This window comes from Pleurodeles waltl, chromosome 5, assembly GCF_031143425.1.
Source record: "Pleurodeles waltl isolate 20211129_DDA chromosome 5, aPleWal1.hap1.20221129, whole genome shotgun sequence".
Classification (NCBI taxonomy): Eukaryota; Metazoa; Chordata; class Amphibia; order Caudata; family Salamandridae; genus Pleurodeles; species Pleurodeles waltl.
This window is the reverse complement of record NC_090444.1, coordinates 1,325,048,787-1,325,073,659: the sequence shown is the minus strand read 5'-3', so window position 1 is coordinate 1,325,073,659 and position 24,873 is coordinate 1,325,048,787. Positions and strand designations below refer to the sequence as shown.

The 24,873-nt window shown below is 45.4% G+C and overlaps 1 protein-coding gene across 3 annotated transcripts in view; it reads right to left on the bottom strand.

The window, feature by feature from the left end:
- The window catches only part of SNX14 (sorting nexin 14), a 627,761-nt gene that overhangs the window by 485,835 nt on the left and 117,053 nt on the right, over positions 1–24,873 (bottom strand). The window lies entirely within an intron of this gene.

Below are 24,873 nucleotides of genomic sequence, written 5' to 3'. Positions count from 1 at the left end.
AGCACACAAGAGGGAGTGCATGACACACTATGGCCCACAAGAAGTCTTTTAACTACAGACAGTTAAAAGCTGCCTGTAAGCAAGAACAAAAAACTTTACTAAGTCAGGATTTCAACCTCTTGATAGGAGTTTCAGGATGCATAAATCCATTTACAAATGTAAAGCTAAATTTTGTATTCACAAAAAAACTCCACTTAAACTTGTAAATGGATCTGCTAACAACAGAGGGGAGGAGATAGAAAGAATGTGAGTTTTCCAGTACAGCAATACTTGCCTGGAGAATTGGTGAATACCCACAAATGTGCCTGTTAGAGTTATTTACAAACCTTTAACAATGTTATGCTGTACACAGCAGGTCAGACAATAACACCTGTGAAAGGGCAGTTGTAATTGTATATCTATAGTGTCAATGAGGATGACACACCTGCAAAAGTATTGATGATGTGGGTGAAGCATTTTTTTCTCCATGGTGAAAAAGATTCCCTTGTGGTGAAAAGAAAGAAAGCTAATAAATACAACATCACATGGTTAACACACTGACATGAGAACAAATGCACCCCTGCTGCTTTTATGAATGCTAAAACGCTTCTGCATGCACAAATGAATTTCAGAACTCCTCTGCAAAAACTGTGACGCTTGCAATACATTATGACTGCTCCTAGAATCTTCTATGAATTCTGAAAAAACTGAAAATTTACACCAAACGTAACTGCAAGTCAGAGGAGTAAACCTTTGGCTTTCTTGAGGACCAGGCCTATAGTGCCTACTGTGAAACTGACATTTGATTACAAGTCACACATGTAAAAAAAAAAAAATTTGACAATAATCATACACACTGACAAATCCAAGAAGTCAGGGTTTGTTTTTCTACTTCGATATAAACATGGCTGAAGTCCTGTGCTTGTTGCAGAAAACAAACACATGAAGAAGGAATAGTGTGACATTTGAGAACTTTCTCTTTTGTTGAAGGTTCTCTTTGGGACTTCTTGTCACGTGACAGTGTCCTTTCTGCTTCCACCTACTTTGGACAAAATATAACATAGGGCTAGATGTACTATTTACTGGTCTTAAAAAATCTGGTTGCAATTTGCGACCAGTAATTTTGTGAGCAGCAATGAATTTCACGAAGCAACTTATGTACCATTAGGTCGTTTTGTAAAATTTCAATTTGAACTGGGTTGTAATCTGACTTATCTCATGACTATTAATAAAGTAGTTTATAAAACTGCTACTCACTTCGATTGGAGGTTATCACAGGGATGTTGGGGAGGCATGCCCTGGCATGCCAGCACTCACAGCACTTCGCTAGATGGGCCAAGCAGTGGTCCTTATAGTATATTTGGAGATCCCATAACCCACACACGCATTTGAACTCCCATTACTCCACCCCACACAATTTATATGTCCGTCTGGACTGCTTCCTGTGCTCCCCATAATTATTCCCACAGTGGACGTATCCTGACTACCTGGGCTGCGTCCTTTAGGAGCATGCTGCTCATATAATGGACATTGAATGGGGTGATCCGCATCCGCCTGTCCCCACTTGGCGACTCTCTAAGAACATGTTAGAAGACTCTGCCTTCTGCGACGCCCAACTCACTTACATCAATCGATCGATACTTTGAGACGAACAATGGCACAGCCATCACGCGAGCCATTGAGTGGGATGTTTTCAAAGTAGTCACAATGGGCTCCTGCATTTAGAACGTTGCAGGAGTCCGCAGGGACCTAACATGGGCCCTAGGAGACTCTGATGCAGTTGTTACCTCCATAGATAACCGCCCTCCCTTGGATGAAATGGCACACCACACCCTTATAGGTGCCACAAATCACCAAGCAACGGTATTGGAGCACCTCTTGTGCTATAATTTCATCACATATACAGCGCGCATCCATGCTACGGGTGATAAACCGTGTCGTCTCCTTGCATGGCTCGCCCGCCAAGAAAAGCACAGCCCCCCCCCCCCATCACTGACATTCGGACAACCAAGGGCCAAATCACGCAATCCCAACTGGCTATACTTCAAGCCTTTAGCTCCTACTATGTGGAACAGTATAGGGCACCTGCTGCCTCCACCCTCGAAGCAGCACAACCCTTTTTTACTCCCTCTTCACTTGACATCCATAAGTGCTCTCAAGCAAGAGGAACTAGACTGGCTCATCACATCAAGCAAAGTTAAATAGGCTATCTGAAACCTGGCCCGTAATAAGACACCAGGTCTAGATGGACTCCCCATCTAATACTAATATTGATTCTTGACCCACTTGGTCCACTGACTAGTGGAAAACAAGGCCCTCACTACAGGCACCCTACTGTCTTCCCTGCAGGAATTGCTTCTGATCTCTTTATTGAAACCGGACTGGAACCCTACTCACCTCTCCTCTTATTGACCAATAGCGATATTGGGTGCGGACTCCAAAATCCTTGACAAGGTACTGTTGGAACGCCACATGCAGGTTCACACCACCCTGCTCCACCCCAATCAAAATGGTTTTGTGCCTGTGCAGAGTACATCTAACAACATCCGGCACTATTCCATATCATGGACCATGCCGCGCTCCGATTCCCAAGTGCAGCATGCCTAATATTAGACCTCAAGAAGGCCTTTGAATCTTTGTTGTGGAACTATCTCTTTGAGGTCCTGAATGATGTAGGCATAGGTCAGGGGCTCCTTGCACACACTAAGCTATTGTATACATAACCCACATCCCGAACCAGTACTGGCTACCTCATCTCACCTCTGTTACCTATAGGATGCAGCGGTTCTGCCGGGAGGGCCAACAATGGGGCATTCCCCCTGCCAAGACCTTGCTGCTGCTACGGGCCTACGTGTAAAATGGCAGAAGTCATGTACCTTTTTGCTGCATTGCGGGGCACCCCTCGGGAGATCCACTTGGGGGGCACCCCCTGGCCAGGACTACAGAGGCAGACTGCTATCACTCTCAGAGGGACCTGTTCAACGCTAACCTACAACACGCGTTTACAGCTCTTAAATTTCAAAACTATTTCTGGCAGAAACTGCTGCTGGCCCTAGCGGGAAAAATCGTGTTTCCGAAAGTTATTGTCCTCCCCTATTTTCTGTATTATTTTGTTAATGTCCCAGTGTTTCCATGCCAGTGCTTCTTCAAGAACCTGACCCAACTACTGGGGGACCTCCTATGGGACAGTGGGAGGCAGCGTTTGTCTCTTTGTAAACTCCAACTGCCTGTGGGACAAGGGGGAATGGGAGCGCCATCCTTCAAACCGATTACCTCGCGGCGCAGAGCAAGTGGGCCCCCCCGATGGCTAGCAAGCAGGAACCTATGTGAAATGAGCACCCCCTCCATGTACTACATCAATTTCTTCATCCCACTATTCGGATCCAGCAATCATGGTCCTTCCACGTATGGGCTGCCCGAAAGTGTCTAGCCACGGCCTTACAGCTGACTAAGCGGATCATTCCTTATTCCCCATTGATTCCCCTCCAGGGCCTTCCCGGACCCCTGCGAACCTTCATGGCTGAACAGCATCAGTAACGGCACTCCCATTTCATAACAACGGTGGGTGACCTCTTTCAGAATTCCCAACTACTTACCTTTGACCAACTACGCTACGACTACACCATTTGCCCTGACCAGATCCTGACACATGGGCAACTACCAGTAGCTCCCTGCACTCTTTGAAGAGTAGTGGACGAAGACCCACCAACACACACTGTGATGCATACCCTGTATACTATGGAAGAGGGATGACACCTTATCACATGATTTTACAACGCACTTAGGGAGCACACCGGGATGGCCAGCTGTGGGAAGAGGACATAGAGAGACTCCCTCCATGATGCTGAATGATCTAGGGCCCTTGAGTCTCCACAAACTGTATCAAGGAATGACCGTTTCAAAAACATCCAAAACACGATCATTCACAGGGCCTCCCTCACCATGTCCTTCTTGAACCGCATGCTCCACACAACACACTTAGGGGGTCATTACAACCCTGGCGGATGGTGTTAAAGCGGCGGTAAGACCGCCAACAGGCTGGCAGTCTTTTTTGGGGAATTATGACCATGGCGGTTACCGCCATGGTCATCCGCCGCTTCTCCGTTCCACCCGCCAGGGCGGAGACGACCGCTGGGCTGGAGACCTGGGTCTCCAGCCCGGCGGCCGTGACAATACCTCCGCCTGTATTGTGACCCGGCTTACCGCCGTGGATTTCCAGCGGTAGGAACCGCCATGAAATCCATGGCAGTAAGTACTATCAGTGCCAGGGAATTCCTTCCCTGGCATTGATCGGGGTCTCCCCCACCCCGACTCCATCTCCTGCACCCCCCACCACCCCTGCCACCCCCCAAGGGTGGCAGGACCCCCCTCCCCACCCCGACCCTACCTTACACATACACACCCGACATGCACGCAGGCACCACCAACACACATACACGCACACACACTGACACACATGCCAACATCCACACACACAGTCAGACACGCACACCCACATTCAAACATGCACACCCACATTCAAACATACACGCGCACATCCATAGACATACCTACAGACATACACGCACTCATTCCCAAAACACTCAACACCCCCGCAAGCAAACACGCACTCACACACACCCTCTACATACACCACGCACACCCCATGCACGCACACAACACCCTCCCACCCCCCTCCTCTAATGGACGATCGACTTACCTGTTCCGTCGATCCTCCGGGAGGGGACGGGAGCCATGGGGGCAGCTCCGCCGACACCACACCGCCAACAGAACACCCCCGCGCAGTATCACAGGTGTTCTGTTGGCATGGCGGTGGAGGTGGAGCAACCTCCACTTCCCCACCGCCCGTCACTATGGCTGTTGGCAGCTCTCTGTCGGAAAAACAACGTAGAGCTGCCAACCGTCATAATACGCCGAGCGGAAAACCGCCACCACTGGCGGTCTTCAGCACGGCGATCCCTCGGCGGTCTTATAAAAAGACCGCCGAGGTTGTAATGACCCCCCTTAGTCTGTCCTAAGTGTCATACTCCCTCGGATGATCTCTGCCATATGCTCTGGTCCTGTCCGCATATAAAGAATTTCTGGCATGCTGTACACTCCACATTGGCAAGTGTCACCGAACTCCCAACACTTAATTCCTTGGAATCCACAGCCTTGCACAACTTCCCTAGATGGAAAAAACTAAGTAGGCGCTTGTTTTGCTAATCTTGCTCTACTCCTGGCCAAGCGTCTCCTTACCATGCATTGGAGAGCTCCTCACCCTCCACCCCTCTCCCAAAGGCATGTAGCGTTAATCCGTTGGTGAGAAGCTGAAAGCTCCCCACTACACTGCGAGGAGGCCCGGTAGATACGCAAGCATCCCATAGCACCAGCGTGGCATACTATGCTGTAACAGCTCAAGGACTTCATAGCAGGCGACCCCTCCCCTTCCTGCCCCCTTGATCCCACAAACTTAATCCTTTCCATTTTAAGTATCCCACTGGCCCACCCATATAACAGTACTTCTGCTCAGTCATGTTCCCCCTAACGCTCGTGCCCCGTCCTAGTTAAGCTTCCTATAATCCTGAATCTCCATCTCTCCTTATTCCCCCCTTTCCTTCTCATTGAGTTCTCTTCTGTTCCACTGGGGTCCCTGTTCATGGGTGTTTTCTATACTCCTTCTTGAGTTTCAGTTGCATCATTAGAACATGCGGAGTACATCGTACAGCAGCAGAGTGACACATAGATTCAGGCGCCACCACTGCAAGTTCTGCAGCCTCAAATAAGTCAGTCTATCCCCCTCTTAGACCAAATAGTTGCTCAGACACATAACATATTCTGTCTGGTACCAGATTTTCACACACTCATCCTATTTTTCAACACACTCCACACAATCTCTTCTTGTGACTTTCACAACTGATGGATCAATAATGTACTGTACCTATCTGTCGCAAATGATACTCTTGCCCTTCCTGATGTAATTGTTATGATTTTCTGTATATGAAAACCCAATAAAAACTGTTTAAAAAAGCATAATCATACCATGTCTGATCACCTTTCAATAAAGTAAGCTTTTTTTTAATGCAGTTTGTTTTCCCTAAAGGTAACGGGGCTGCGATTAAAAAGAAAAAAAGTACTTTTAGTAAACGTTAGTTTGAGATTTGGCAACGATCCCCTGGACCACTGCTTCCTCCCCAACATAGTTGTTTTGAATATTCACAAAAGGGAAGGTGTCCCAGTGGACTCCCTCCCTTTGCTAGTGGGTCACCATTCCACTCAGGAGTTTGTAATTTTTCAATGTTTGAGACTAGATTATGGTCGCAATATGATGATGTACTGCATACCACATCAGTATTTGGAAGGGATACCTACAAAACACCCCTTACAATTAGCAAAACATTTGCAATTCCATTTTAGGAGTCAGTCAAAGCTTGCTGACTCCTAAAACTGGATTTGTGCAATTTTCGGTTGCAAACTCCAAATCAGAGTGTTTGTGACTGCAAATATGATTTGCACTTCTGGCCCATGTTTCGGTAGCAAAAGGAAAATGTTACTTACCTAGTAAGCATCTCTTTGTGGCATGTAGTGCTGTAGATACAGATGCTCTGCATACCCCTGCCATCTTGTGTTGGGTCCAGAGTGTTGCAAATTGTTTTTGATCGAAGAAGCATTTTTCCAAGTCAGGGGGGGTCGAGTTACTCCTCTTTCTCAGTGATACTGCACATGGGCATCAACTTCTTTGTTAGAGTGTTTTCCTGAAGGCGGGTGAGAAAAGGAGTGTAGAGAAAGTATGGAAAAAGAGCTGTCCATGCAGATGCAACCACATATGTACAAGTATATACAAATATAAAGTAACTGGAATGGCCACAGGCATCCAGGGAGGAGGGAGGGCGCATGTGAATCTACAGCACTACATGCCATGAACAGATGCTTACTGGGTAAGTAACATTTTCCATTCAATGGCATGTGTGGTTGTAGATACACATGCTCTGCATAGACTGTAAAGCAGTCCCTCCATAAAAGCAGTGGCTAGCCTGTTGGAGTTGCAGTTGCCTGGAAAAGTGTTTGCAGCACAGCATGACCTACATTGGCTTGCTGACGTGCTAGTACGTCCACACAGTAATGCTTTGTAAATATATGTGGTATAGACCATGTAGCTTCCTTACAAGTGTCAGCTATAGGTATGTTTCCGAGGAAAGCCATAGTGGCTCCTTTTTTCCTAGTAGAATGTGTTATAGGAGTAACTGGTAACTCTCTCTTTGCTTCAGCATAGCAAGTTTTTATACACTTCACTATGCATCTAGCTATGCCGTTTTTGGATATTGGACTGCCTTTGTGAGTTAGTGAAAAAGCTACAAAGAGCGGTTTGGTTTTCCTAAAGTCTTTGGTTCTCTCAATGTAAAATATAAGTGCTTGTTTAACACCTAATGCGAGTAAAGCTCTTTCCACAACCGAGTCAGGTTGGGGAAAGAAGACTGGTAGTTCAAGGGACTGGTTGCTATGGAACTGGAAAACCACTTTAGGAAGGAACTTTGAGTTTGTGCGAAGGACCACCTTGTCTCTATGGATCTGGAAGAAAGGTTCTTCCAAGGTTAGGGCATGGAGCTCACTAACACATCTGAGTGATGCGATAGCGACTAAGAACACCACTTTCCAAGAAAGATACAGAAGATTACATGAATGAAGTGGCTCAAAAGGAGGGCGCATGAGCCTGGTAACCACAATATTGAGGTTCCAGGATGGTGCAGGAGGCACTCTGGGTGGAATAACCCTTTAAAGCCTTCCATGAAAGCTTTGATGGCTTGGATTCTGAAGAAGGAAGAATGTTATCTGTTCTGTAGATATGCAGCTATTGCTGTGAGATGTAAACTTATGGAAGCTAAATTTGCTTTCTGTAAATGAAGCAAATAACAAATGATGTCTTGGACAGTAGCTTTAATTGGAATATTATGTTTGGGTTGGCAGTGGCATACACAACGCTTCCATTTTGCAGCATAACATGCTCTATTTGTGGGTCTACGAGCTTCCCTGAGAATGTCCATACATTCCGCAGGCAATCCTAAGTAACCAAACTCTATAACTTCAGGAACTATATTGCAAGGTTAAGTGACTTGCAGTCTGGATGTCTGATCTGTCCTTGATTTTGAGTCAGAAGGTCCGGCCTGTTGGAGAGCTTCTTGTGGGGAACTACTGAGAGGTCCAGAAGTGTGGTGAACCATGGCTGACGCACCCAAGTGGGAGCTACAAGGATCATGGTGAGAGATGTCTACCTGATCCTCCGAACCAGAAATGGAATGAGATGGAGAGGTGGAAAAGCATAAGCAAATATCCCTGCCCAGTTCATCCATAGAGCATTGCCCTTGAATAGAGGGTGTGGGTACTTGGAGGTGAAGCTTAGGCATTTTATGTTTTCTGCTGAGGCAAAAAGGTCTATCTGAGGAGTTACCCACTTTAGGAAGTATATTTGAAGAACTTGAGGGTGGAGTTCCGATTCGTGGACTTGTAGCTGCATCCTGCCACCAGGAGAATGTGGGGGTGGACAGCCCAATTCCATATTGTCTGAGAGAGTTGTGACAATTGGGACGACCCTGTCCCCCCTTGTTTGTGTAGGTAATACATGGCTGTCATGTTGTCCATGCAGACAAAGACAACCTTATGTGACAGGTGATGAAAAAATTATTTCAGGACTAGAAATACTGCTTGAAATTCGAGGTCCTTGTTATGGAGGGATTGGTGACAGATCCCAGAGGCCCTGTACTGTGAGATCTTGAAGGTGAGCGCCCCAACCTGTCAGTGATGCGTCTGTGGTCAGAATGACTTGAGACACAGGGTCCAGAAAGGCAGCCCTTTCAGCAGGTTGGTGGTGTTCCACCACTGCACAGAGAAGTGAGTATGGCGATCTAACAACACTAGATCCCCCAGGTGACCCTGTGACTGAGACCACTGATGAGACAGACACTGCTGTAGGGGACGCATGTGGAGCCTGGCATGGGGAACAATGGCACTGCAGAACGCCATCATCTCTAACAAGCGCATAATAGTCCTGACTATGTATGTACAATTTTCCTGAAACGGGACAGCAGAGATTTAAAACTCTGAACGCGGGCAGAGTTTGGGTATGCTAACCCCAACTCAGCATTGAGAACAGCTCCTAGATAGGGTTGTATCTCAAGAGGTTGTAAATGGGATTAGACAAAACAGATTGTGAATACCAATGTATGAAGCAGGTCCACTGTCATTTGAGTGTGATATTGGCACTGTGGTCGTGTGCTGGCTTTGATAAACTAGTCGTCTAGGTAAAGGACAATATGTATGTTTTGCCTTTTGAGATGTGCAGCGACTACTGGTAAGGACTTTGTGAAGACTCTGGGAGCAGTCAAGACTCCATAAGGCAGGACTTTGAACTGAAAATGTTTGCCTGCAACCACAAATCTTAGTATTTTCGGTGTGCAGGGTGGATAGGGATATGGAAGTAGACCTCTTTTAAATCTTGGGCCCTCATAAAGCCACTTTGTTGTAGAAGCGGAGTAATATCTTGAAGAGTAACCATATGAAAGTGTTCTGAGAAAATTTAGTGGCTTAATGGTCTGAGGTCCAGAATACGCCTGAGAGAGACGTCTTTTTTGGGAATGAGAAAGTATAGGGAGTATACTCCCGATCCCTGTTGTTGTAAGGGGACAGGCTTGATGGCCCCTTTGAGAAGAAAGGACTGAACCTCCTGCTTGAGAAAAGTGTGAGGTGCTCATGGGATAGTCTGTGAGTTTGAAGGGAAACGTTTGGAGGAGTGGTAATGAGCTCCAGACTATAACCATGTTGGATAATGGAAATGCGGATTGGTCCGCAGTGATTTTGACCCATTATGGATGAAAATTTAGAAGTTGTCCCCTGACAGGTGGCGAGCGGGCAGAGGGAAGACATAGGTAGCCACTGCTTTGCAGTGGAGGTAGAGCCTCAGGTGGTGGTGCTCCTACCTCTGTGTCGATTTTTATTGCTTCTATAGGTTCCTCTGAAGAAAGCCCTAGAATATGGGGCGGAGGGCTGTCTGGGCTGGGAAGTGGACGCCTCTGGGGTTGTAGATTTGTAACCACCTCTGAATGTGGGGGCCACAAAAAGTGCCCCTTTGTGAGGAGGCACAGAAGAGCACCCATGGCTTTTGCGGTGTCTGGATCTTTTTTCAGCTTCTCGAAGGTAGGGTCCACTTGACGGTGGAAAAGGTGTTCCTTGTTGAAGGGCATAATAAGCACTGCTTGCTGGACCTCTGGTTTGAACCCAGCGCATCAAAGCCATGCGTGCCTCCTTATTAAAACACTAGTATTAATACCATGTGCAGCTGTGTTCGCGGAATCTAGGGCACCGCGGATGAAGTTGTTTGCCCCTCTGCAACAATCTGCTGTACTCTTTTGCATTGCTCATCTGGGAGAAATTGGGGGAGCACCTCCATCTCATCTCAGTGAGCCCCATCGTATCTGGCTACTAGGGCCTGTGAGATGGCGATACACCAATGATTGGCTGCCTGTGCATCTACTCTTTTGCCGGCAGCACCCAGTTTTTTACACTCCTTGTCTGGAGGAGGAAAGTCCCCTGGGGCCTGACTATTGGCCTGTTTCATGCGGTGGTGGCCGCTATAGAATCTGGAGGGATCTGATTATACTGGGTCTGAGGGAGCAGGCTTATATTTCTTGTCTACTCTAGGGGTGATAACCATAGAGTGGACACGTTTTTAAAATTGTCTGCATGACAAAGCATGCCAGGGAGCATGGGGAGAAAGTGGATATCCCTATGTGTGGATTTGTGGGTATCGAACAGGAAATCCTGCTCAATGGGGTCCCTGTGCAGCTCAACATTATGGAAGGCAGCTGTCCGAGCTACTACCTACTGGTAGGACGTACTATCCTCCGTGGGAGAGGGTCATGCTGGGTACAAGCCTGGGTCAGTACTTAACATGGGGGTCAGTGTCATATGTGTCACATGGATCTGGGCCCTGCTGTGTCCCACCCAAATCTTCCCCAGTATATACAGGGGAACCCAGAGGTGTCAGATCTTCTGCAGTTGGTGAGGCAAGTGAATGAGGAGGGGAGGGAGGTGGAGGAGAAGCAGAGAGTGGAGGCAGTGGAGAAGGTGAATCAGGAGGAGGAAGAGGAGAAGGCTTGTAAGTTATGCTAGTAGCGTTGTCCTTGTTGAACTTATTTGGAGTTGGAGAAGTGTCCAAAGGCTCTTGGAAGGACACTTTCCACTTCAACATAACAGGAGGGGGAAACAATAATGCGCCCTGGTCCCACCTGGATATGGAGGCGGCATTGTCGAGCGTCCATCTCCAAAATAGGTTCAATAGGTGATGACGTAGCTGAACACTGGCTGGAGTCTTTCTGCTCTAAAGGTGTTGGCTCCCTTGTTTGATGCCGAAGTTTTCAGTTGGTGTCCTTTTGTGGGCACCGAAGCAGAGGTGGAAGCTGGTCAGCTCAGAGCCAAGGTACTCAGAGCCGAAGTTCGGACTGACAGGGCAATGGTGTCTCGGACCGAGGTGCTGGAGGTCGATGCTCAAGACGCTGTTTTGGTCTTACCTATTTTCAGAGTCAAGCCAGAGGGTGTGTCAGCCAAAACAGTCTTTTGGATCCAGCCATGGCCTGGTGGCAGTGACGATCCGGGGACCGCTGCAAGTTTTTTTTTTTTAATAGTCTTAGGGTGGGAAGGAGGGGCCACTGTACTCACAGACTGCGCAGAAGTCATATCCAACTGTACGTCGGAGTTAGAGTCCTGGATCGGATCTGGCTCCTGCTGGGAGTGTTCCTCCCCAAAAATGTCCTAGGTGTCACCAAAAGTCTTGTGCACCATATCCAACCGACAAGCTCTTCGGTCCCGAAGAGTCTTCAACTGTAAGGATTTACATGTTTCACAGGTAGCTTACTGGTGGTTGGGGGAGAGGCACAAGTTACACACCAGATGTTGATCGGTGTAAGGGAATTTTGCGTTGCATCGAGAACAGAAACAAAACAGCGCCGGTTCTATCAGCTGAGCATAACTTTTGGTGCCCCGTGGTGAGGTAGGCCTGAAGTGGTGCTCGGACCGATGAGTGGAGACTAACGCGAAGATGAAAATATATACGATCGAGAAACAGTACCGTCAATAAAGAGAAGACGGAAGGAAAGACGGAGCAAAGACACACATGTCCGAACTCGACATCGGAGAGAAAAACAATCTAACAAAGGAGTCGATGCTCATGCGCAGTATTACCGAGGAGGAGTGACTCGATCCTGTGACTCTGAAAAATGCTTCTTCGAAGAAAAATACTCCCGACCCAACACTAGATGGCAGGAGTATGCAGAGCATGTGTTTCTACAGCCACATATGCCATCGAACTAACATATTTTCAAGAGGCAGATAATGAAGATATGGGTTTAAGAGGAGGCCTGTCAGAGAAAACTTTGCAGAACATTAGGACAAATATGTTATCTGAGGTGACTGTACTTTACCACAACAAAGGAGTTTAAACAATACGGGGAAAGGCTGAGTTTCTCCAACTGGTCTTACATTGTGTTATATGAATGAAGATTAAAGTACTCAGTGGCAATTTCAACAGAAGACATGTTTTAATAAAGCTTGCCGAGAAAATGTAGATGTTAAATAGCTTTGAAATTTCTAACTTATCATTTGATAATGTATTCTATATAGCGCATACTGAGCATCACCATGGAACATGTTTATTCTCAAAGGATCATCTCAAATAAGAGGTGCTGTGAGTGAAGTGGTAAAGAGTGGTACGGTGGGGATTCTGGTTGAGAGACAAATCACAAGCAAAAAAGTTATGCAAAGAGGGTATGCGAATAGGAACAAGCAACTGCAACCATACACTGGACAGTTGTTTATTTCAAACACAACTACATTAAAAATATTTACAGTCTGAGGCACAGAGAGTTAAAGAGATTTTCCCAAAAACACTTTTGGTGAAGTGATGAAGCCAGGAACAGAACCCAGGTTTACCAACTGGAATGACCTACCTACTCTTTATAAAACGGCGTGAAAACTCAAAACAACTTTTCCTATTAGAAGAAACAACGTATTAACCCAACCTTTACCAGCTGATGACTTCTTAAGAAAAGTACTATTGAGTAAATAATAATTTACGGATTTATTTAGGAGTAAAGCACAAGCTTATGTTCTTGTACATAGTTACAGTCCTGGTTTTAAAATTGCTTCACTGTTTCCTTCACCGCAGGAATGGAACTGCGTTGATTTGCTTCCATAAAATGCTTAGCAATGCTCAGCAAGGTTAGTTCTTGAGAGGTGCCACTGTGCAACAACAAAGCTCTAGTCAGCTAGTAGGGTGCCAAAACACTCGTAAGAATTTTAAATCTCAGAAGAAAAGACTCAGGTCCAAGTGGAGAAGACACACCAGGAGCTCCATAATCCTTCAGTAAATCCCATTAATTTACTTTTAGACCGCTGCACAGGCACACAAACAACAATACAGCAACAGGGTGATATTTTCAACAGCATCTGCCACATCACAAACATTAATCTCTACCCACTCTTTCATCCCATTGCACTCAAGAACTCACTCCCGATATTCAGTTGCTTTAAAGCTCACTAGACAAGTTCATTATTTACGGCTGAGACTGAATTAACATTTTAAATGATTACACAGAGTCAATAAAACGGCTGGCGTACACCATTTCACCAAAGAAGAGTCTTTACATGCAAATGCCCTTCTCCTTTAAAGCTAAATATTTGAGGAGAGGGGGAATGCATGTGACGCTATGTCTGAAGGGAAATGCTATTATGGTCAGTTTGTATGGTCATTTAACATATTAACCAGACACGAGTGTAACTAATGAAATGTGTGTGTATGCCACAATATGACTCCAGGGGCCAAACAGTGGAATAGTTTTAGGGCTGTAACAGGTGTTTGCACTTGTTTTTTGCATCCCACTCCAGACCGACAGCGCACGAGTAAGCGTGAGTGCCATTTTGCCTCCTGTTTGCCAAATGGATCTATTTGTGGGGCATGTATCTACAGCCCAAGGTCGTGTACACAGTGATATTGTTTGAGCATGTGTTCCCATGATCCTAATCTTAAATTTACTTTCCCACAGTAAACCCGCCAGAGATGCGAATGAGAGGGGAGGGCTACCCAATTTCAGAACAAAGACAAATGTGCTGACAGTGAAAAACATAAGCAACCCATGACAGGTTTCACCCCCTGATTGGGGCTCTTCAGTCAGGTGCAGCTTGGCTCCAGTGACTCAGTGAGCACGAGACCAATGTCTGGGCATATCAGTCACTTTTAGGGCAGCAACTGTAATAACAAGGTGACGTATAGAAAGCATGAATTAATCTCAGGCAATGGCTTGACCCTCACTCCAGTCCATTTTTTTAATTCACACACCTTGTGTTCCGGTTCAGGGAGGACGTGGCCTGGCAGATGGGTCTAGATTGTTCCCATTGAAGCAGAGTCAAGACTGTATGGTTTATGTCTGCGTCCAACTTGAGGTAGCAAAATGTGCAAAATAATGATGGATTGGGATGCCACCCTGGGTAATTACCAGTGGCTGACATTAATTCAAGCATTCCACCTATCAACCTTTTGTATACTTTAGTGTACTCCTTACATGTGCAGCACAGACTGCAGTAGTGCAAGTCTAAGAAGACGAAGGCTCAACCCATTTAAACAAGCATTAGTAAAGCCAATAGGTCTCTCCTATACGACAGACATTCACTTTTTCAATGTCTTTCAGCCATGTGGTAACAGTATAGCGAACGGAAGGAAAAAAAGTAATTTTGGTGCGCCAGCGTTAGCAGTGTCATAGTGCTTTTTTCCGGTGGAACGATGTGGGGAGGGGAAGGGGCTGGGTGTGCTAAAATTATGATTACAAGTCTTGGTTCAGACACTCCGACCTCCGTGTGATGTATAAAAAACATTCTGAGGCCCTGAGAAAACAAGGGAAAACATGTATTTAATACTAAAATCCAAGTCTAGCAGGCTTCTACATAGCTAGGAAGAATTTTCTAACCTTACCTGTGTATTTCAAACTCGGAGAAAAAATAACGGTGCTGCCTGGAAGAAAGACGATCGTCGTGCATTAAAAAACACATGTTGAGTTATAGAGCATGGCTGGATGTGCCCGGGTCCCTGCTAGTCTGCTCTGAAGAGAGCCAGCCACTGCAACTACTATTATTTTCCGATTATGAATCAGTGCTTGGCAAGGAACCAGTCTGCACAACGCTGTAATCCCAGGAAGCTGCGAGGAATGGCAGCTGCAAGTGGGGCAGCAACACAGAGAAGTGGTAGGTGGGTGAGGAAAGAAGCAACAGGGGCAGAAGGGTAATGAATATAAATTCAAACAGTCACAGTGCGAGAAGTGGAGAGACGACAGGGGCACCAACACAGAAAGAAGAACAGGCAATACAAATTAAAAAATAAGTACCTGAATCACTGCACAATCAGCGGAGAGATTCTAATTAGAATCCATTTGTGCTAGGTCCGTGCACCAGAGCAGAAACAGGAAGTGACATCTGGTCTGTGCTGTCCAATTACAAGACAGCTAGAAGAGTGACACCGAAGCCAAGAAACGGTAAGTAATAGGTCAGATCCAATCTCCTTTATTGTATGTAGGCAATAGTGTCTCGCAAGCGAGAAGCATAGCCTAGTGCATTGCTATCACAGGCTGAACCTTAAAAAGGGGACATTTCTGCTCTGTTACCGTCGGCAGAAACATGAGTGGAACCAAAAATATGAAGGCACATTTTTTACATGAAACTCAGCTTTTTAAAATGTAATACTGTAGCTGCCAAGTTACTCCATGGTGGACACGACACCATTCATAAATCATGGCTGTTTTGACCAACACTAGTATCCTGGGATTTGGAAGCTCATATTCACACACTTTCAGACACAAACAAATACAGACTGCAGAGGAAACCTATCAAATTCAGACTCTTCTGAAAGCTAGACATCAGGGAAGTCCAGGGTGATGTGATCAGCGTAGATCCCACCAAGTGGGAATTGTGCATTTAGCACAGATTTCTGTGAGGGACATTCTAAAATCTCCACAGATCCACAAAATTCTTATCTCTCACCTTTCCAACATTTCCTGGTAAAAACGATATGCCACTTGCACAGCGAGGCCTAGTGCTTGTGACAGGAATGGATGGAAAATGTGAAGTCAATGTGGTCTTTGTGTGGTCCGTGGTTTGGTCAGTTTCTGTCATGAAGCAGGATCAATGCAAGCCCAACTCAAGGCACCCTGAATCCGTCTTAAACCCTTGGTTGCAGAAATGCCCATGGTCTGTAGGGTTTTATGGTTGCCGGCTGACCCTATGCCCAAATATTCCTCATCAAGGCAAGTGACATGAAATTGTGATTTACCGCCTCTCTGTTGGCCCACATGTCAAAACTACACCCCAAAAAATACAAATGTTCTCCTGCCCGCCATAGGGATGGTGATGCACTAGGCCTCGGGGAGGCAGAATGACTGTTGGGGTTTTAGGGCTAGGTTCAGGTTAGGTATCTATGTAGGCTTTCTATTGCCCGGGATTGGGGGTATCCTCCCTCTGTGTTGCAAGGCAGTCAGTAGACTGTTAGCCCTATTCCCAGGCGGGTGCACGGCCTCAATCCTGGCAGGGGCACTCTCATCATTCATTTTTGTTGTTGATTATTTCCCTGAAGTCTAGTGGCTCCTGGGATAGCAGAAAGACTGTTGAGCATAGGAATGTGTGGATTTGTAAGAAGAATACGCCCATGCTCAGAGGAGGTCACACTCCCGCCAACAACAGAGCTTTCCCTAGTGTCTACTAGGTGGATCCATGTTTGAGGCTCATGTTCCTGGTGCAATCACCAAGCAAGAATCCACTAGGGAAAGGGAGAACTCGAAAGGAGACATTTTACCCATTCTAGCACTGCTGCTCCTTCTCAAATCAGTGCTCAGGAGGGCAAAGTTATGCCCCCCTTGCACAGACCAAAGTGAAAGTAGATTACGCCTACGGGCACTGTCTGCTCTCACATCACATCAGAGAAAATAAACAACTCTGGACACGAGGAAGCTCTTTCCTTGCATCCTGAATTTTGTTCAAAAGAAAATACTTCTCATGCTTCTCCAGAAGCATTTTCAAGTATAATGCTTCGAACAACCTGTTAAAGTACTCTGTATGGAAGGGTAACAATGGTGGGTGTCAATGGATCTTCCACAGCTTTAAAGTGACTAACCAAAATACTTTAATGGTGTGAATGTGTATGTGTGGTGTAAGTAGGATTGAGTGGTCAAAAGGATATGCAAGGTAAGTAAATATACCAATAATGCTTGACTGCTAAAGCCTATTTATATTGCACTCATTGCGTTAGCAGTCTCTTGACAAAGGTCTTTAAAGTTATCTTAAAACATCTAGGTTTTAATTTATTTTCTAATGGCGTTGAGGTTGATTCAGTACCTTGTATTCTGGAATAAAGAGTTTCAGATCGATGGACTAAGAGCTAAAAAAGATCTGCCTTCTTTGGTCTCAAGTCTGACCCCAGGAATACAAAAGATTGATGATGGCTTCCTAACACTGACTAGGCCATAGAGGGAGATCTAGCTAGCTATAAGTTGATGCCAGCTCCTGGTGGAACAGGGAAAGGTCCCCTGTAAGGCTCTGGAAAGAATGCCCCCAAGTCAATATTGAGTTAGCAAGCTGTAATGTTTTTCATCCCCACATCTGCACGTGAGTCACACGTGTGTGGAGGCCCTTCTGTGATATGGAATAAGCCTGTCTGCAACTGGAGTATAAAGATGGGACAGAAACAGTAACTTGCTAACTGCGAATTAGGGGCTCTATCAGTGTTAAAGTTAATGCTCAAGGGTCTCATTCGGAGGGAACTGAAAATCCTCCAATTTTTGGAATGCTGCAAATTCAGCCACTCAATTGTACTCGACATTTAAGGTTTTCTACAACAACTGAATGATTTTCAATCAATCCCAAACCCTACATGAGGTCCTATTTTATTACTTTCGAAAAAGCAGTAAACCTATGGTTCAGAATCTCTACAATTGGAAGTGATGTAAGGTTAGACGCCCCTTTAGTCCCACATAAAATTATCTCGATCTTGCTGTTAATAAGATAGGGATAATTATTGTCATGACTAGTGAAAAGAATGTGTAAAAATTCATGCATAGGATTTAAGACATATAAACATAATATACTATACACTGCATAGGAAAGATGTCTGTGTTTTCTCAAAAATCAACCTACTTAATAGGTTTAATAGTGGTGATTTACAAGTGTATTATATTTGTTCATATACTCACATCAACTGATTCAACACAGACAATGCAGGGCCTATGCTATTCATACAATGGGGATACAGAATCTGTGACTTTGGAGAATTTGATAGAATTGTGAAGGACTAGGCACAAACTCCCTCAACATCAAAAAAGGGCTCAGCACTGAGGAGTATATCCCTCAGCGGTGACGGGATCAATTAGGGAATTCCAGATCCAAATGACCTGCCTCTAAAGTGGGGACACTTTATTTAGCCGCGGTTCTTTACCTTTAGACTATCTATATGGGCCAGTCTGGATCTGTAAATATCTTAAGCAATCTTCCCACATGCTAATAGGTGGTGTTGTGTGGCTCCAAGTTGACTTCATACCACCTCAGAAGTAAAGTAGCGGAGCCCCATATAAGTCTAAAACCAGTACCCCGCAAACTAAAACCTTCATTGCAGCCACAGCCCTAGTGGATCCTACAGGCCTTCAAGGAGCTGCTGCTTCTTGGTCAGTACATAGCAAGTCTTAATACAGAGAACTATCCACATCAAGGGTCCTCTTCTGCTTTGCTTGCCCTTTCTTTGCCTCAAGAAAACACAGAGGGCTGATCATCCACACAATGATCTTTGTTTTTGGTCAAAGCCCTCCTAGTGGCAAGACGAAGAATCGCTCCTTCTTTGAGGGGTGAGGGAGTACATGAAAATGTTTCAAGATTAACTGACTGGCCAATGCCAAAAGGAGTCAAAACTCCTGTAGAAAACTCACCTTAGTACCAGTTTGTCCAGTAAGAAGGTGGTAGATGGCAGATGGTCTGAAAGCACCTGCTTGTCACTCTCACAGTGCCTGACATAATGGCAAGAGGTAGATGATATTTAGTTTGTACAGCCTTAAATAACTGTTGTGCACAGGCTCCAAGAGAGTGCAAATGAAAAATGTCAAGGCCAAGTTCAGATCCCATCTGGGCACAACAAAGGATTTGGGGGGAAACATGCCAGTCAACCCTTTTATAACACATACCACAACCAGTGACATAAAGACAATTGGTCAGGTGAGCAAAGCAATGCCTGAAAAAAAAACTTTCATTGTGCCCACCACAAGGTTGTGTTGGGCTAACGAATGAACAAACAAAAGAACATCAGACAAATCTAGGGTCAGTGTTTCAGGACCTACACCTGACAAACAACTTGTCCCAGCACCCACATTGAGCGATATAATTGAAGGAACATCTGGCGGCAGGGATGACATCCTCCACTGTGGTCAGTAAGTCAAAACATTTAGTTGCCACTGCTCAATCTCCAGCCTTGGAGGGTTGGGGTGGGGAGACTCAGATGCAGGCCTTCAACCTGTGGCTGAAACAGGAGGTCCTCCCGAAGAGGAAGCCTGATCCGAAGGAAAATCTCACGCTCAACAAGGCTGCATACCACTCTCTAGGTCTAGTCCAGGAAGATAAAATTACTTGAGTCTGGTCTCTCTTGATCTTCTTCAGAACTTAAGGCAAGAGAGGTAGCATTGGAAATGCATACAAGTCTCCTTCTGTTCATTCCAACCAGAATTCAACACCTAATCTATTCTTTGGGGGAAAGTTAAGCTCAAAGAACTGTTGACATTGTGCATTCTCAATGGTGGTGAAACTGATCTAGCCAGGGAATACCCCATTGCTCAAAGACACCCTCCACCATCTTGGAATGAAGATTCCAATTGTGGTCTAGATGATGGCTGCTCAGTTTGTCCTCTTGGGCACTGATAGACTCCAACAGGTGGTTGGTCACTACCAGAGTGCTAGTGCCTTCTGATACAGGACACTACTCTACCCTATATATTGCAGTAGCACATGGTTTTCATGTTGTCAGTGATGACTGGCATCAGACTCCTCTTGATGAATTGCAGGAAGAGGAATCACCCATAACTCCAGAAGGCTCATTTGGAACTGGCACACCACTAGAGTCCAAAGGCCGCTGATGTCCACCTCTATCAAATGCCCCCCAAGCCCAGCAATAATGTGTCTGTCACCACTGTGAACTCTGGGAAGGGGATGGAAAGAGGCCCACCGCAAGTCAAGTTGGTGTTGGTCTGCCGCCACAGAAGATCCTGAGCAGTCTCCTGGAAGATGTGGATGGAATCACAGTGGCATTCCTGATGCTAGACCTGCTAGTATCTCAAGTTCCACTGCAGGGCCCATAAACTCTATCCGGCATTCGAACTGAGAAGGAAGCACAAGGACAGGAGATCACAAAACTTCAACTCCAACTTCACAGCAACCAAAGACTGATCCCAAAACATCAGGGTGATATCCTCAGGCTCCCATTCGGCCCAATACCACAGTGTCCAGACTACCCCAATGAATGGAGAGCTTTGTGTGGTACTCAGATGGGACTTCGGCTAGTTGATGGTGAAAGCCAACAATGTCAGGTGTGAAGCTGTCGTTTGTAGGTAATCTACAATTGAATGGGGTAAGCCCACCTTTACTACACATTCATTCAGGTACGGGAATACATGTATTCCTAGCCATTCAAAGACCCAAGGCACTGTAGGTTCAAAGTGTTCCCTTCCCACTTTCAGCTGCAGGTAACTCCTGTAGGATTGCAGAATGGGTATATGGCAACACACATCACCAACCAGTCTATTAGGTCTAGAGCTGATAGGATGTGAGCCCTAAGGAGCAACTAGAACCTGTCCTTCTTTAGAAAGGTGTTAAGTGGACAGAGATCTAAAACAGGCCTGAGGCCTCTTTCTCTCGAGCTTCAGAAGTAAAACGATTAGCATTCTCATCCTTTCTCCAAGTCCAGAGCCTGTTCTATGGCACCTTTGGACAACAAAAGGTCGACTTTCTGCATCAAAATTGCAGAGTGCTCCTCCAAAAGCCACTTGCACCAAGTCTGAATCAGGACCAAAAATGTGTGAGCCCTCTGCTGGTACCCGCATTAGGGCAGAGATACTGGACTGGAATCTGGTTTTATAACCACCAGTTGGGCGTTTGTAATTTAATAGCGCGATACAAGTCTGTATCAGGCCAACGTCAGTTTGGGGTCAGAGATTGGCAATGAGATCAGATCATCAACTGGTACCATTGAAGACGGTGTCAGCACCATTATGGACCTTGGCATCTATGTTGAAGTGGATTTCGGATATGATATAGACTAGGCAGGACCCCCAACAAGGGCAGACCAGACTGCAGAAGTTCAACCAGAGAACCACAGGGTTATGTGAGGCCCAATGGCTCGCCAAAGGCAGCCAGAATTGCACCAAAGATCTGCAGCATGGCCTTTTTGAAGACAGCTAGTTGCCAGGGGGTGGATGAAGGCCCAGGGAATTTGGGGGGGAATTGGACCAACTGGTTCAGACACCAGAGGCATCAGAAACTTGCAATGTTTATCATGATGTCTTCATGCATCCTCACTGTACTTCAAATGTCGTGATGGATTCTAGCATCACTTGAGCTCTTGTGTCGGCTTACCGGACAACTGTAACCTAGAAGAGAATTTTCACACGAGTGGCCTTGAGATTGGTCCTGCATGACCTGGAGCAGGAGCAGGGCCTATGCTTTCACTGCAACCTCTTCTTGTGCTATGCAGACATAAGAGTTTCACCTCTTTGGCCTGAATCACCTTCGGATGCATGAGGACACACTTGTTGCACAACAGAGTCATGCCCAGAGCAAAAAGCACCATTGACACCTCATGCAGGCCTATCACCAGATGCTTCCAGCAGTCTCTGCACTGGTAGGTTTGTCACTTTCCAGCACACTGCAAACAAAGTTTTGGAGCCGTCGGAAAAAACTAAAACGTTGAAACCTCAGATCCACACAAAAAGGCACTGAAAGAAATTAAAGCACACAAGAGTGGCACTTATTTGTGACTCTACTGTCACCTACAGGGTGCTACAGAGTCACTGCGGAACCACATGTGGCCGCCTACTGGCACGCAGAAGCATTGCTGAAGAAGTCTCCACTTCTAGTATGACACCTGGTGATATCCTACAGATGAAAGATTTGTCGTTAGAAGTAGCCATAGGAGGATACACATCATCTGCTATTTTCTCTTGAATTACATTACTGGGACAAACTAGCCTCTAATAAATGATTTTGCTTTGCTCAAACTGATTTCCATTATGGCCATTTGCATGGAACCCTCTAGCCATATCCTTTATTTAACATGGTGCATTTTATTTTCCAGGGTCCTCTGCTGTTCATTCTCTTGAGGCCAGCATGGTCCAGTTTAATAAGTTACGCCAAGAACTTTCTGGGATGTGCCCCATCCTCACCTTTGTATCCATTTCTTTTCTCTGTGCCAGAATAGTGATTCTCAGTAGTTAAACTGACCTCTTTCACCAGGGCTCTCAGACTCACCATTTCAATTCACAGAGAGTCATACTCTTTCACCAGCACACCCAACACAAGCATGATGGTCTGCTTCAGGGCAGTAACAGACTAGGGGCTACCCACCATTAACTTACATCTTGCTCTTTTCTCTGGCAAAGGAAAGTAAAGGATTTAACCTATTCTCGCATAAACCAAGTCTACTATTCTGTCAATATTCTCAGTGAGTAAAGATGTTTCAACACCAAAGATGTTGTATTGCTCCAAGCTATGCTGTTGGTGCTCTTATCTTTAAAAAAAAAAAAAACTATTATTATGTTTAATTTTCAGTAGCTTTATTTCACTGGCCTGTATATGGCATCTTTCTTTGGGATAGCAGAACGGGTAGTCATTGCTCCCATCAGACAAGGGGCACTACTGGCCATTATCTTGCCCTTGCCGAGTAACTTATACATTTTTTTAAAATCAAAGTGTCGATCTCCTCCAGCATAGCTTGAGAAGCTATGCTCTCTGCACATGCTTTACAATTGGCATTCAAACACTGTGGAAGACTAACATTTGCTTTGTGTTTTCCAGCTGCACATATAATGCACTTACAGATAAAAGATAATTTATGATAAAAAAGATTATCAATTACCAACAATAACACTGCATGATTTCTTTATACAACAAAAATGTTACTTACCCTGTAATCATCTGTTTGTAGCATGTAGTGTTGTAGATTCAAATGCTCTGCATACTCTTGCCATTTAGTGTTGGTCTCAGACATTTGCTAGTTGCTGAAGAAGCCTTTTGAGAAACAATATGTGCTGTGCCAATGCACATTGTGATGGACAATGCACATTGGCACTGAATCCATCTTAGATTATTTTTGGCACAGTAGGCGTGAATGTGTATGGAGTGCTGAGTGAGCCTACTATAGTGCACAATGCGTATTGTGCAGTATCAAATAGGTGACAAAAAGAATCGATCTGTAAATAACATATTGTTCTGGGAAGGATGGTGGGTGCATGTGAATCTACAGCACAACATGTTACAAATTGAAGTTTACATAGTATGCAACATTTTCTATTACGCATGTGGCTGTCAATACATACGCTCTACATGGACAGTAAAGCAGTACCTTCGATAAGCAATGGCTGGCGATTAGAAAATGCAGATGTCTGCAAAACAGTCTGACAGGCAAGGATGTTCACACAGTAGTGTCTGGTAAAAGTGTACGGCTTTGACCAGAAAGCTGCTTTGCAGATGTCAGCTAGCAGGATGTTACCCAAGAAACATCCTATGCTGCACCTTTCTTACAGATAGAACGTGATCTAAGAGGAACATGTAGAGCTCTCTTATCTTTGTGGTGGCAGTCTGAATGCACTATCTTGCTACACCCAATTTTGAGATAGGATGGCTTGTGCAAGGTTTTGCAAAAGTTACAAAGACCAGGTCAGACTTGGGAAAGGGCTTGGTCCTACTGAGTAATAGATAAAAGCTCTTTTAACATCTAACATGTGTAGAGCTCTTTCTGCTGCAGAATCTTACTACAGAAAGAAGACTCAGGCTAATTACGATGGAAAGGGGATACCACCATGGGGAGAAGTTTAAGATGGGTTCAGAGAACCATGCTATCCTTGTGAACCTGAATGAAAAGTTCTTGTAAGGTGAGTGCGTGCAGCTCACTAACACATCTTAGGGACACCAGAAAGGCCACATTCCAGTTAAGGCACTGAAGGGGTCATGAGTGTAGAGTTTCAAATAGTGGCCCTATATGTCTTATGAACACTACATTAAAGTTCCACAGAGGGGAAGAAAGTATTCTGGGAGGTGTGACCCACTTAAGACCTCCATGAAAGCCTTGACTACTAGGATCCTAAATAAGGATGAATATTTAGCATTTAGGCTGCAACAGACTCTAGGTGAAGGCAAGGCCTGATTTTTGCAGATGTAAAAGATAGCAGAAGATGGTATGGACGTTAGGCTTTAGGGGGTTCAGGTCTTTAAAAATGCAGTAGTGGAAAAACGTCTTCCACTCTAAACAACAGCCAGTCTGTGTAACATGGCTGTGTGTGCTCTTTGCTGAGAATGGCCATGCATTAGTCAGGTGTCTGATCGCTAGGCTGAGCTGCCTAGGTTCTAGGTGTCTGAACTGGTCTTGTCTATGTGTGAAAAGTTCAAGCTGAAGGGGGGGGGGAGGGGGAGGTTCTTGACAGGGGTGACTGACATTTCCAAGACCATGGAATACAAGGGAGCCACTGGGAGGAGCGCCAGGGATGTTTGTGTTATCTTCCTCACCACATACAGGCGGGGAGAAGGAAAAGTGTATGCAAAGATCACTGACCAACTAGAGGTGAAGATGGGTTGGGGTAGGATTCC